Source organism: Triticum dicoccoides, chromosome 3A, assembly GCF_002162155.2.
Source record: "Triticum dicoccoides isolate Atlit2015 ecotype Zavitan chromosome 3A, WEW_v2.0, whole genome shotgun sequence".
NCBI lineage: Eukaryota > Viridiplantae > Streptophyta > Magnoliopsida > Poales > Poaceae > Triticum > Triticum dicoccoides.
The window spans coordinates 345,700,512-345,713,767 of NC_041384.1; positions in this window are offsets into that span (position 1 = coordinate 345,700,512).

Here is a 13,256-nt window from a genome sequence, read left to right on the forward strand (position 1 = left end):
TATACTGTTGCATTGTGAATAGATCATCACTTGAACATAAGTAATCATATGACAAAATCTATATATGTTGCTGTTATGAGAATAATCATGATGCCTTCATGTCCGTATTTTATTTTTATCGACGCCTCTACCTCTAAACATGAGGACATATTTATTGTTATCGGCTTTTCGCTTGAGGACAAGCGAGGTCTAAGCTTGGGGGAGTTGATACGTCCATTTTGCATCATGCTTTTATATCGATATTTATTGCATTATGGACTGTTATTTCACTTTATGCCATAACACTTATGGCTATTCTCTCTTATTTTACAAGGTTTACATAAGGAGGGAGAATGCCGACAGCTGGAATTCTGGGCTGGAAAAGGAGTAAATATTAGAGACCTATTCCGTGCAACTCCAAAAGTCCTAAAACTCCACGGAACGTCTTAAAATAAATAAAGAAAAATCATCGCCAAAGATGAAGGCCAGGGGGCCCACACCCTGCTCACAAGGGTGGGGGGCGCGCCCCTACCTCGTGGGCCCCCTGGTGGCTCTCCGACGTCCATCTTCTCCTATATGAAGTCTTTCAATGAGAAAAAATAAGAAGGAACTTTTCGGGACGAGACTCCGCCGCCATGAGGCGGAACCTTGGCGGATCCAATCTAGAGCTCCGGCAGAGCTGTTCTGCCGGGGATACTTCCCTCCCAGAGGGGGAAATCATCACCATCGTCATCACCAGCGCTCCTCTCATCGGGAGAGGGCAATCTCCATCAACATCTTCACTAGCACCATCTCATCTCCAAACCCTAGTTCATCTCTTGTATCCAATTCTTGTCTCAGAGTCCGGGATTGGTGCTAGTAGGTTGCTAGTAGTGTTGATTACTCCTTGTAGTTGATACTAGTTGGTTTATTTGGTGGAAGATCATATGTTCAGATCCTATATGCATATTATTACCCCTCTGATTATGAACATGAATATGCTTTGCGAGTAATTACGTTTGTTCCTAAGGACAAGGGAGAAGTCTTGCTATTAGTAGTCATGTGAATTTGGTATTCGTTTGATATTTTGATAAGATGTATGTTGTCTAGCCTCTAGTGGTGTTATGTGAACGTCGACTACATAACACTTCACCATTATTTGGGCCTAGAGGAAGGCATTGGGAAGTAATAAGTAGATGATGGGTTGCTAGAGTGACAGAAGCTTAAACCCTAGTTTATGCATTGCTTCGTAAGGGGCTGATTTGGATCCATATGTTTCATGCTATGGTTAGGTTTACCTTAATACTTTTGTTGTAGTTGCGGATGCTTGAAATAGAGGTTAATAATAAGTGGGATGCTTGTTCGAGTAAGAAAAGCACCCAAGCACCGGTCCACCCACATATCAAATTATCAAAGTATCGAACGCGAATCATATGAACGTGATGAAAACTAGCTTGACGATATTCCCATGTGTCCTCGGGAGCGCTTTTCCTATTACAAGAGTTTGTTCCGGCTTGTCCTTTGCTACAAAAAGGATTGGGCCACCTTGCTGCACTTTATTTACTTTTGTTACTTGTTGCTCGTTACAATTTATCTTATCACAAAACTATCTGTTACCACTTATTTCAGTACTGGCAGAGAATACCTTGCTGAAATCCGCTTATCATTTTCTTCTGCTCCTCGTTGGGTTCGACACTCTTACTTATCAAAAGGACTACGATAGATCCCCTATACTTGTGGGTCATCAACTTGTTCCAAATACACAGGAAAGCCTGTGCGGACAAAAAAGAACCTGATCCGAATGTAGTGCAAATCTTCAAGGATGGCCACACCAGCAAGATGAAGGGCATGAGCACAACAGTTCAAGCCACTGTTGTAAGTCCTTACTCCTCCTGCCTTTAAACTGCTTGTTACTGTGACGTGTTCATTTAACTGCTTGATTTGCAGCCAATGTCAGTTACTCTGTTCACTTTTATACATAGTTGTCTTAACGTATCATTTCACCTTACACAATTTAAAAGAGAGGAAGGATATTCTTTTGGTCTTGATCTGTAATCTACTTGTAATGTTCATGTGCCCACATAATGATACAATAGCATGTTTGTTTGATATCGGTTTGCCCATGATATGACTGATGTCATACTATGTTCATTGTACTTTAAACCATGTCTCTTTATCCTTAGATGTCAATGAATGTGAGAAAATAGACAATAGAGTAGGCATGCTACTTGGACATATGTTCCGAAAGTGATTTTATTATGTAGTTGGCACTACAATACATGCTAATAAATTACGGTAGTTCACCAAAATAAGTTATGTATAAACGTGAAACCTATTTTGTTTATTTTTGTCTCATTAGTAACTTATCTGGTACACTAATTTACAAATTCAAACTTTCAGCAAGCTATGGAACAAATGATTGAACAGCCACAACCACCTGAAGGTGACAAGGCTACCACAGTCACAATGTCACCCCTTGCTGCAGTGTGTCAGTATCTCTACACTAATAGTGCAAAAAAGCACCTTCCTGCGCAATTCTGGGTTGGTTGTCAAGGTAACCTCATCCAAATCGCCTACTGAACAAAATCTTCCGGCTAGACAGAGTGATATATCTGTGCTCCAGACACAAGTCCAATCCCTAATGGAGGTCGTTTCGGAAACAAGAATAGTGGTTGACAAATGTCATCAAGATATGAATGGTTTTGAAACCAAACTATCAGACATTTGCTTCGTTGTTCAAGAGCAATGGCAGAAAAAGGGGAAGATCCACTACAAAAAAAAGACACATCCATGACATTTTGGGTCGAACGAATTTTTTTCTGTCATGCTTATGACACTTCTATGACGATAGTTATGACAATACCCGGTATCATCATAGATGTGGTGGGCTCCTACTTCTATGACAAAAAATCATGACAGAAAATGGGCTTTTTGTCCTGGGCGGGCTGGAGACGCACCTGCATGATATTCTTTAGGCCGTCCATGATGGAAAAAATCGTGGTAGAGGCGAGGGCGGGGAATTTTTTTGGGGAGTTCCCGGTTACGGTGGGTGGTCGGGGTCGAGCGATGCATGGAGGGGTTGCGCGTTTCTCTTGTACACATACGCGCGTGTGTGCGAGGTGTTGGACTCTAACTGAACCCGAGCGATTGCACTAGCTACGTTACTGAATCCGAGCGATTGATCGATCCATGGCTATTAACTAAACCTAATCAAGGGATTCCTTCGCTACTGCTGCTAACTGAAGCCGATCGAACCTGCTGCCTCTTAATGAACAGTGAATGTGGGGGTTGGTTGAACAAGTTGAGACGTACGTGATTAGGGTTGGATGAACGGTTCCTGGTGGGGGTTGGATGAACAAGCCCCTGTGGTAGTAGTAGTAGGCCGTTGCTGCTGGATGAACAGGACCCCGAGAGGAGGCCGTCACAGCCGAGCTGGTTGGGGGTGGATGAACAGGACCCCGTGGAGGCCTGGTTGAACAGTAGCCAGTGGAGGGCTGGATGAACAGTAGCCCGTGAATGAACAGTAGCTGGTGGAGGCAGGAGGAAGACGCGGTGGATGAACAGTGCAGGTGGAGGCTGAAGGAAGTCGACGGTGGGTGACAATAGGCCGTGGAGTCCTGTTTTGTGGTACGCCACACCCCTCCGATGAACAGGAACCCCGTTTCGACCGTAGCGCTCCAACACAAGTCAGTTTCCTCTGTTTTGCGGCACGCCACACCCCTCGCGATGAACAGGACCCCCATTTCGACCGTAGCCGGTCGAACAGAAGGTCGTTTCCTCCGTACCGCGGTACGCCACACCCCTCCCGATGAACTGCATGCCCTTTCGATTGTAGCCGGTTGAAGAGAAGGCCGTTTCCTCTGTACTACGGTATGCCAAACCCCGTTTCGCCTGTTTTGTCCAAACCGGTTGGCTCCCATTGATCATGACGCATTCCGACTCAGTCTGTTGCCTCCCAATGAACAGGACGTTGTGTCTCCATTCCGACCTAGCCGGTTGGCTGCCCGATGAACAGGACACCGTTGCTGTCGTCCGTTGCCTCTCCATGTACACGAGCCCTCGCCGTACGTATGCGCAAGTACACGTTCGAGACCCCTCCTGTATGTACGTACGTGGCCGTATTTTTTGGCATGTGGTTGTACGTACGTGTACATGGTTTAGAAGGGACTGCCTGAACTGATACGTCGGGTCTCTACTATTACACGTGCCGCTGCTTGCTCGGCCAGGGTTTATCCTTGCAGAGAGACTGGTCAACCAGTATGTACGTACACGTTCGCGACAACACTACGTACGCTTCGACCAGGTGGGTCCCGGCTGCCAGGGAGGATAAGGAGGCACTTCCTTGCGTGCGAAGATGTTGATTGTGGGTCCGAGCTGTCACATTTTTTCACGCCTAATATGGAGACACTTTCCTTGCGTCCGAAGATATAGCTAGTGGGTCCCAGCTGTCAGGGGGAAACATTTTTTCGCAAAATACAGCTAAGCCAAAATACAGAGGCCCTTCCATTAGGTCCCTGCTCTCAGGTGGATGAATCATTATTTTGCGCGTAATAAGGAGGCACTTCCTTGCTGCGGCCATGGACCCACCTGTCAGCCTCTCCACATAGAGTCCTCTTGCGATGTAAGTCGTTCCTTGACCACGTTGACCACAGCGCGCCGAGAGCACCAAGGCAGTGGACGACGGTGAGGCCTAGGAAGGGAATGACCCGGAGCCGGGGAAGACTCGACAATTGTTTCCCATGCGGAGGGGTGTACAAGGGTTTACTGGTTGGGTTGCAGTGTGAGGCTGTCGTCACCGAAGAATAACGACAGGTCTGGGTGAGTATAGGGATGGCCAGGCCAGCGATGGGAGTAGCGTGGGGCAGTGAGGCTTGCGCAGCATCAGAGCCAGCCACGGGAGGCAGGAGCAGGCGATACACCCGACGCTGGTTTGGGCGGCTGGAGCAAGAAGACCACAGGTTGAAGAAGCACTACGGTCGTTGGATGAACGTTGTACGGTCACTGGAGCTAGAATCATTCATATTGACTAAGTTGACAAAGCCCTCCGTCTGCGTCAACTTAGTAGGCCCACAAGTCAGCCTCCAACTATGGTGGGTCCAAGATAGCAGGGGGAGTATTCATTTTTTTGTGTGTAATAAGGAGGCACTTCCTTCCGTGCGAAGATATAGTTGGTGGGTCCGAGCTGTCAGCGGTAGGAACATTTTTTTTCATGAAACACAGAGGCCCTTCCGGTGGGTCCCTGCTGTTAGGTGGAGGAATCATTATTTTGCGCGTAATAAGGATGCACTTCCTGTGTGCAGCTGTGGACCCAGCTGTCAGCCTCTCCACGTACAGTCCTCTTCCGATGGATGTAGTTGGTTGACCACGCAACGCCGAGAGCACCAGGGAGGTGTACGACAGCGAGGCCTAGGAAGGAACGACCCAAAATCGGGGAAGACTCGACAGTGGTTGCCCATGTGGTGGCGAGTACGAGGGTTTACTGGTTTGGCTGCCGTCACCGGAAAATAACAGGAGGTGTGGGTGAGTAGAGGAATAGCCTGGCCAGCGATGGAGTAGGGTGAGGCGGTGCGGCCTATGCGGCAGCACAGCCGGCCATAGGAGGCGGGAGCAGGCAGTCCCACCGGCACTGGTTTGGGTGGCTGAATTAAGAAGATCAGATATTGAAGAAGCAGCATGGCCGTTGGATTAACATCCAACGGTCATTTCTGCTAGAATTGTTTGTGTACTAAGTTGAAAAAGGCTTTCATACACGTCAACCTAGTAGATCCACAAGTCAGCCTCCAAATCTGTCCCAAACAACATACAACCTGAAATTTCTAGCTAGATTCAAATTAATTTAAAAACTAAACATACCTTAATTTAAATCCAATGAAATTTTACCCGCACAAAAACAATGAAATTTAAAATATCAAAATCGGAAAGAAAAAAGTATTTTGGAACTAATTGCCCGCTTGCTGTATTTTTTCATTTTACAGCCCATTTCTTATTACTTATAACCCATTTGTTATTACTTATAGTCCATTTTCTGGGCAAGCCCGAATGCATCCCTCCTCGTCTTGAAAGATTTCCGGCCCAGCAGGGCGTAGAAAAGCAAGTAGGCCTACGTTGGTTATTCTGCAAAAAACAAAATAGCTGGGCTAGCCATTTTCAGAAAGGAAAAAATTGGGCTAGTCATGTGGTAAACATATGAAATAAAAGCCTGGGCTAGACAGGCCACAACTCCCGCACAACCTAGTTGATACCCTTCTACGCCCCGAAAACAAAAAATAAAATACTACGCGCACTGCTGGGTCCCGGGTGTCTGCCGCTCCTTGTGCAGTTATCTCGCTCATTGACTACGTTGACTGTGGCGTGCGACCCAGATGTCAGGAAACCATCAGGAGGAACCTTTTTTTCTTGTAATAAGGGAGGCACTTGATTGTCTACTTCCATGATCCTGGTGGGTCCCTACTGTCATCCCCACCATGTACAATCATCTCCTTATTCCTCTCAGTTGTTGATCATGTTAACAACATCGGAGGGCGGTGCCGCGGTGAGCGAACCAAGGCAGAGGACGATGGTGAGGCCTCGGACGGGAACAAACAGGAACCGGGGAAGATGCGCAGAGTTTTAGGGTGCGATGTGGCCATGATACGTGCGCGACAGCACAGCCAACCGTGGGAGGTGGGAGCAGGCAGTCCTGCCGGCGCTGGTTTGGGTTTGGCGGCTCGAGGAAGAAGATACTGATGAAACACGATAGACGTTGAATGTCAATCCAACGGTCAAGGTTGGCACAATCGTTTGTCGACTAAGCCGACACCAAGTAGCATACTTTTTTCATATATAGGAAGAAAAGAAAAATTGGACTCGTTCGCCAGATAACATTCTCGAAACTGCGACCGTTTGATCTTGCGTCACGACTAAAACTGCGAGGAAAATACGTTCGTCTGCCGTCCTCCTCCCAGGGAACGTTCACCACATAAGTGACTAGCACCCTTGGTTTTCAACCGAGCGGTCTTGGGTTCGAGTCCCAGGAACCCTCAATTTTCTCCTCCTTCCTTCCTCGCAAAAAAAGAAAATCAAAGACTTGAGAAGGCGTACAGAACAAGCTTTGTACTAGTAAAGAGACATTGCTGAGTTTTAGAAAAAAGGAGACGTGCTCCTGTAGCTGGTTCGAATCCAAACCTAGACTATGACCACACATGATGCTATGCTACTCTGCAAGTAATGAAACTGGCATATCCAACGTTCGCTTCTCCTCTTCTCTACTTACTCTTCCTAGCATTAGAAGCTCTCACCGCAGCAACCATGTCCGCTGGTGGCTTGTCCACCTGCTCTTCAGTAGGCAACAACCAGATATGCGCCAAGTCGCCACCCTGTACCATCGCCTGTGGGTCTCATCACACCCCGCCAGCACACGCACCGCAGCCGGTTGCTCAAAGCAGCCCACTGCGGTTGGTGTGGTGCCACTGCTGCAAATCACGCAGAGTTAGCCATCGCGTCTCAACCACAATCCTCAACCCTGGTTGAGTCTTCTACAAATGCCCGAATCATGGGGTAATAATTGTTGGCGAACGTAGCAGAAATTCAAAATTTTCTATGCATCACCAAGATCAATCTATGGAGTAATCTAGCAACGAAGGGAAGGAGAGTGCATCTACATACCCTTGTAGATCACTAAGCGGAAGCGTTCAAGTGAACGGGGTTGATGGAGTCGTACTCGTCGTGATCCAAATCACCGATGATCCTGCTGCCGAACGGACGACACCTCCGTGTTCAACACACGTACAGCCCGGTGACGTCTCCTACGCCTTGATCCAGCAAGGGGAGAAGGAGAGGTTGGGGAAAACTCCATCCAGCAGCATCACGACGGCGTGGTGGTGGTGGAGGAGCGTGGTACTCCAGCAGGGCTTCGCCAAGCACCACAAGAGACGAGGAGGGAGAGGGGTAGGGCTGCGCCAAGAAGGAGATTGAATCGTGTCTATGGCAGCCCAAAACCTCAAGTATATATAGGGGGAGGGGAGGGGCTGCGCCCCCACCTAGGTTTCCACCCCTAGGGGTGGCGGCCAGCCCTAGATCCCATCTAGGGGGGCGGCCAAGGGGGGGGGAGAGGGGGGCGCACCACTAGGTGGGCCTTAGGCCCATCTAAGCCTAGGGTTTGCCCCCTTCCACTCTCCCTTGCGCCTTGGGCCTTGGTGGGGGGGCGCACCAACCCACCTGGGGCTGGTCCCCTCCCACACTTAGCCCATGCAGCCCTCCGAGGCTGGTGGCCCCACTTTATATCCACCCAGTTACCGATAAACCCGAAACTTTTTCGGTGACCAAAACAGGACTTCCCATATATAAATCTTTACCTCCGGACCATTCCGGAACTCCTCGTGACGTCCGGGATCTCATCCGGGACTCCGAACAACATTTGGTAACCATGTATATCTATTCCCTATAACCCTAGCGTCATCGAACCTTAAGTGTGTAGACCCTACGGGTTCGGGAAACATGCAGACATGACTGAGACACCTCTCCGGTCAATAACCAACAGCGGGATCTGGATACCCATGTTGGCTTCCACATGCTCCACGATGATCTCATCGGATGAACCACGATGTCAAGGACTTAATCAATCCCGTATACAATTCCCTTTGTCTAGCGGTATGATACTTGCCCGAGATTCGATCGTCGGTATCCCGATACCTTGTTCAATCTCGTTACCGGCAAGTCTCTTTACTCGTTCCGTAACACATCATCCCACGATCAACTCCTTGATCACATTGTGCACATTATGATGATGTCCTACCGAGTGGGCCTAGAGATACCTCTCCGTTTACACGGAGTGACAAATCCCAGTCTCGATTCGTGCCAACCCAACAGACACTTTCGGAGATACCTATAGTGTACCTTTATATCCACCCAGTTACGTTGTGACGTTTGGCACACCCAAAGCACTCCTACGGTATCTGGGAGTTGCACAAGCTCATGGTCTAAGGAAATGATACTTGACATTAGAAAAGCTTTATCATACGAACTACATGATCTTGTGCTAGGCTTAGGATTGGGTCTTGTCCATCACATCATTCTCCTAATGATGTGATCCCGTTATCAACGACATCCAATGTCCATGGTCAGGAAACCGTAACCATCTATTGATCAACGAGCTAGTCAACTAGAGGCTTACTAGGGACATGGTGTTGTCTATGTATCCACACATGTATCTGAGTTTCCTATCAATACAATTCTAGCATGGATAATAAACGATTATCATGAACAAGGAAATATAATAATAACCAATTTATTATTGCCTCTAGGGCATATTTCCAACAGTCTCCCACTTGCACTAGAGTCAATAATCCAGTTCACATTGCTATGTGACTAACACTCAAGGTCACATCCCCATGTGACTAACACCCAAAGAGTTTACTAGAGTCAATAATCTAGTTCACATTACCATGTGATTGACACTCGATGAGTTCTGGGTTTGATCATGTTATGCTTGTGAGAGATGTTATAGTCAACGGGTCTGAATCTTTCAGATCCGTGTGTGCTTTACAAATCTCTATGTCATCTCCCAGATGCAGCTACCACGTTCTATTTGGAGCTATTCCAAATAATTGTTCTACTATACGAATCCAGTTTACTACTCAGAATAATCTAGATTAGTGTCAAAGTTTGCATCGGTGTAACCTTTTATGATGAACTCTTTTACCACCTCCATAATCGAGAAAATTCCTTAGTCCACTAGTTACTAAGGATAACTTTGACCGCTGTCCTGTGATCCATTCTTGGATCACTCTTGTACCCCTTGACTGACTCATGGCAAGGCACACTTCAGGTGCGGTACACAGCATAGCATACTGTAGAGCCTACGTCTAAAGCATAGGGGACGACCTTCGTCCTTTCTCTCTATTCTGCCGCGGTTAGGTTTCAAGTCTTACTCAATGTTCACACCTTATAACACAGCCAAGAACTCCTTCTTTGCCGATCCATTTTGAACTCCTTCAAAATCTTGTCACGGTATGTATTCATTTGAAAGTACTATTAAGCGTTTGATCTATCCTTATAGATCTTAATGCTCAATACTCAAGTAGCCTAATCCAGGTTTTCCACTGAAAAACACTTTCCAAATAACCCTATATGCTTTCTAGAAATTCTACGTCATTTCTGATCAACAATATGTCAACAACATATATTCATCAGAAATTCTATAGTGCTCCCACTCACTTCTTTGGAAATACAAGTTTCTCATAAACTTCGTATACACCCAAAATCTTTGATCATCTCATCAAAGCATACATTCCAACTCCGAGATGCTTACTCCAGTCCTTAGAAGGATTGCTGGAGCTTTGCATACTTATTAGCATCTTTCAGGATTGACAAAACCTTCCGGTTGTATCACATACAACCTTTCCTCAAGAAAATCGTCGAGGAAACAATGTTTTGTAATCCTATCTGCAAGATTTCATAAATAATGCAGTAATCGCTAATATAATTCCAACAGACTCTTAGCATCGCTACGAGTGAGAAAGTCTCATCGTAGTCAACTCTTTGAACTTGTCGGAAAACATCTTAACGACAAGTCGAGCTTTCTTAATGGTGATACTTACCATCATTGCCCGTCTTCCTTTTAAAATCCATATGTACCTAACAGCCTTACGACCATCAAGTAGTTCTTCCAAAGTCTACACTTTGTTTTCATATATGGATCCTCTCTCGGATTATATGGCCTCGAGCCATTTTGGAATCCAGGCCCACCATCGCTTCTTCATAGCTCGTAGGTTCATTGTTGTCTAGCAACATGACTTCCAAGACAGGATTACCTACCACTCTAAAGTAGTACGCATCCTTGTCGTCCTACGAGGTTTGGGAGTGACTTGATCCGAAGTCTCATGATCAATATCATAAGCTTCCACTTCAATTGGTGTAGGTGCCACAGGAACAACTTTTGTGCCCTACTATACACTAGTTGAAGTGACGGTTCAATAACCTCATCAAGTCTCCACCATCCTCCCACTCAATTCTTTCGAGAGAAACCTTTCCTCGAGAAAGGACCCGATTCTAGAAACAATCCCTATTGCTTTCGGATCTGAATTAGGAGGTATACCCAACTGTTTTGGGTGTCCTATGAAGATGCATTTTATCCGCTTTGGGTTCGAGCTTATCAACCTGAAACTTTTTCACACAAGCGTCGCAGCCCCAAACTTTTAAGAAATGACAGCTTAGGTTTCTCTAAACCATAGTTCATACGGTGTCATCTCATCGGAATTACGTGGTTCCCTATTTAAAGTGAATGTGGTTGTCTCTAATGCCTAACCCATAAACTATCGTGGTAATTCGATAAGAGACATCATGGTATGCATCATATCCAATAGGGTGCAGTTATGATGTTCGGACACACCATCACACTATGGTGTTCCAGGATGTATTAGTTGTGAAACAATTTCCACAATGTCTTAATTCTGTGCCAAACTCGTAATTCAGATATTCATCTCTATGATCATATCATAGACATTTTATCCTCTTGTCACGACGATGTTCAACTTCACTCTGAAATTACTTGAACCTTTCAATAATTCAGACTCGTGATTCATCAAGTAAATATACTCAACATCTACTCAAATCATCCGTGAAGTAAGAACATAACGATATCCACTACACGCCTCAGCACTCATTGGACTGCACACATCAAAATTTATTACTTCCAACAAGTTGCTTTCTAGTTCCATTTTACTGAAAAACGAGGCTTTCAGTCATCTTGCCCATGTGGTATGATTTTCATGTCTCAAGTGATTCAAAATCAAGTGAGTCCAAACGGTCCATTTACATGGAGTTTCTTCATGCATATACACCAATAGACATGGTTCGCATGTCTCAAACTTTTCAAAAACGAGTGAGCCCAAAGATCCATCAACATGGAGCTTCTTCATGCGTTTTATACCAATATGACTCAAATTGCAGTGCCACATTTGTGTTGTACTATCATTACTATCTTATACCTTTGGCATGAAAATGTGTATCACTACGATCGAGATTCAATAAACCATTCATTTTAGGTGCAAGACCATTGAAGGTATTATTCAAATAAACAGAGTAACCATTATTCTCCTTAAATGAATAACCGTATTGCGATAGACATAATCCAATCACGTCTATGCTCAACGCAAACACCAATCTCGATGGTAGAGGGAGCGTGCGATGTTCGATCAACCTTGGAAATACTTCCAACACATATCGTCATCTCACCTTTTAGCTAGTCTCCGTTTATTCCGTAGCCTTTTGTTTCGAGTTACTAACACTTAGCAACCGAACCGGTATCTAATACCCTGGTGCTACTAGGAGTACTAGTAAAGTACACATTATAATTCATATCCAATATACTTCTGTCGACCTTGCCAGCCTTCTCATCTACCAAGTATCTAGGGTGGTTCTGCTTCAGTGACTGTTCCCCTTATTACAGAAGCACTTAGTCTCGGGCTTGGGTTCAACTTTGGGTTTCTTCACTAGAACAACAACTGATTTGTTGTTCCATGAAGTATCCCTTTCTTGCCCTTGCCCTTCTTGAAACTAGTGGTTTTACTAACCATCAATGATTGATGCTCCCTTTTGATTTCTACTTTCGCGGTGTCGCGAATAGCTCAAGGATCATATCTATCCCTGACATGTTATAGTTCATCACGAAGCTCTAGTAGCTTGGTGGCAGTGACTTTGGAGAACCATCACTATTTCATCTGGAAGATCAACTCCCACTCGATTCAAGCGATTGTTGTACTCAGACAATCTGAGCACAAGCTCAAGATTGAGCTTTTCTCCCTTATTATGCAGGCTAAGAAAATCGTCGGAGGTCTTATACCTCTTGACGTGGGCACGAGCCTGAAATCCCAATTTCAGTCCTTGGAACATCTGATATGTTCTGCGATGTTTCAAAAAATGTCTTTGGTGCCTCAATTCTAAACCATTTAGCATTACGCACTGAACTATCATGTAGTCATCAAAACGTGTATGTCAGATGTTCGCAACATCCACAGACGACGTTCGAGGTTCAGCACACTGAGCGGTGCATTAAGGACATAAGCCTTCTATGAAGCAATGAGGACAATCCTCAGTTTACGGACCTAGTCCGCATAATTGCTACTATCAACTTTCAACTAAATTTTCTCTAGGAACATATCTAAACAGTAGAACAGAAACGCGAGCCACGACATAATTTGCGAAGACCTTTTGACTATGTTCAGGATAATTAAGTTCATCTTATGAACTCCCACTCAGATAGACATCCCTCTAGTCATCTAAGTGATTACATGATCCGAGTCAACTAGGCCGTGTCCGAT